The following is a 2500-nucleotide window of genomic DNA, read 5'->3' on the forward strand; positions in this document are numbered from 1 at the left end:
ATGTAAGTCATAGGCCACCCCAACTTTTGCAAAATACTGTTTCTTTTCACTTTTCATGATCTAAGGCGCGTTCCGACGGCGTTTTGAACAAATTTATGAGAAAAAAAATTTTGACCCTCGGACCAAAATTTTTTCGTTCGGGGCCCCATGGCCTATGGCCAGTATGGGAACTCGGGATGCCGATATGACAAAATTTGTCAAAAAATCACTAAAAAGTCGCTATGGCCCATTATTTAGAGCTTGTTGAGACCTTTCTAAAACACCTTGGTTGACCCCTGTCCGATAAGTAGTTTTCGAGATATTCGAGAAAATGTGATTTTTTGGGACTTAGAAAATTTTTGACCCGTACCCTAAGAAAAAGTGATTTTTTCATAGGACAATTTTTTCTTCGCAAATACTGTTTGGTTTCACTTTTCATTATTAGAAACGCGTTCCGAAGCCATTTTCATCAAAATCTCGTGAAAAAAAAATTTCACCCCCGGACCAAAAGTTGGCCGTTCGGTGCCCTATGGCCTATGGCCAGTATGGGAACCAAGGATGCCGATATGCGAAAAAGTGTCAAAAAATCACTTGAAAGTCGCTATGGCTCATTAAATAGAGCTTGTAAAGACCTTTCTAAAACACCTTGGTTGACCCCTGTCCGATACGTAGTTTTCGAGATATTCGAGAATAAGTGATTTTTTGGGACTTAGAAAATTTTCGACCCGTACCCTAATGAAAAGTGATTTTTTCATAGGACAATTTTTTCTTCGCAAATACTGTTTGGTTTCACTTTTCATTATTAGAAACGCGTTCCGAAGCCATTTTCATCAAAATCTCGTGAAAAAAAAATTTCACCCCCGGACCAAAAGTTGGCCGTTCGGTGCCCTATGGCCTATGGCCAGTATGGGAACCAAGGATGCCGATATGCGAAAAAGTGTCAAAAAATCACTTGAAAGTCGCTATGGCTCATTAAATAGAGCTTGTAAAGACCTTTCTAAAACACCTTGGTTGACCCCTGTCCGATACGTAGTTTTCGAGATATTCGAGAATAAGTGATTTTTTGGGACTTAGAAAATTTTTGACCCGTACCCTAAGAAAAAGTGATTTTTTCATAGGACAATTTTTTCTTCGCAAATACTGTTTGGTTTCACTTTTCATTATTAGAAACGCGTTCCGAAGCCATTTTCATCAAAATCTCGTGAAAAAAAAATTTCACCCCCGGACCAAAAGTTGGCCGTTCGGTGCCCTATGGCCTATGGCCAGTATGGGAACCAAGGATGCCGATATGCGAAAAAGTGTCAAAAAATCACTTGAAAGTCGCTATGGCTCATTAAATAGAGCTTGTAAAGACCTTTCTAAAACACCTTGGTTGACCCCTGTCCGATACGTAGTTTTCGAGATATTCGAGAATAAGTGATTTTTTGGGACTTAGAAAATTTTCGACCATGACATATATGAAAAGTGATTTTTTCATAGGACAATTTTTTCTTCGCAAATACTGTTTGGTTTCACTTTTCATTATTAGAAACGCGTTCCGAAGCCATTTTCATCAAAATCTCGTGAAAAAAAAATTTCACCCCCGGACCAAAAGTTGGCCGTTCGGTGCCCTATGGCCTATGGCCAGTATGGGAACCAAGGATGCCGATATGCGAAAAAGTGTCAAAAAATCACTTGAAAGTCGCTATGGCTCATTAAATAGAGCTTGTAAAGACCTTTCTAAAACACCTTGGTTGACCCCTGTCCGATACGTAGTTTTCGAGATATTCGAGAATAAGTGATTTTTTGGGACTTAGAAAATTTTTCGACCATGACCTATATGAAAAGTGATTTTTTCATAGGACAATTTTTTCTTCGCAAATACTGTTTGGTTTCACTTTTCATTATTAGAAACGCGTTCCGAAGCCATTTTCATCAAAATCTCGTGAAAAAAAAATTTCACCCCCAGACCAAAAGTTGACCGTTCGGTGCCCTATGGCCTATGGCCAGTATGGGAACCAAGGATGCCGATATGCGAAAAAGTGTCAAAAAATCACTTGAAAGTCGCTATGGCTCATTAAATAGAGCTTGTAAAGACCTTTCTAAAACACCTTGGTTGACCCCTGTCCGATACGTAGTTTTCGAGATATTCGAGAATAAGTGATTTTTTGGGACTTAGAAAATTTTCGACCATGACATATATGAAAAGTGATTTTTTCATAGGACAATTTTTTCTTCGCAAATACTGTTTGGTTTCACTTTTCATTATTAGAAACGCGTTCCGAAGCCATTTTCATCAAAATCTCGTGAAAAAAAAATTTCACCCCCGGACCAAAAGTTGGCCGTTCGGTGGCCCTATGGCCTATGGCCAGTATGGGAGCCAAGGATGCCGATATGCGAAAAAGTGTCAAAAAATCACTTGAAAGTCGCTATGGCTCATTAAATAGAGCTTGTAAAGACCTTTCTAAAACACCTTGGTTGACCCCTGTCCGATACGTAGTTTTCGAGATATTCGAGAATAAGTGATTTTTTGGGACTTAGA

This window comes from Anopheles stephensi, unplaced genomic scaffold (genome assembly GCF_013141755.1).
Source record: "Anopheles stephensi strain Indian unplaced genomic scaffold, UCI_ANSTEP_V1.0 ucontig149, whole genome shotgun sequence".
Taxonomy (NCBI): domain Eukaryota; kingdom Metazoa; phylum Arthropoda; class Insecta; order Diptera; family Culicidae; genus Anopheles; species Anopheles stephensi.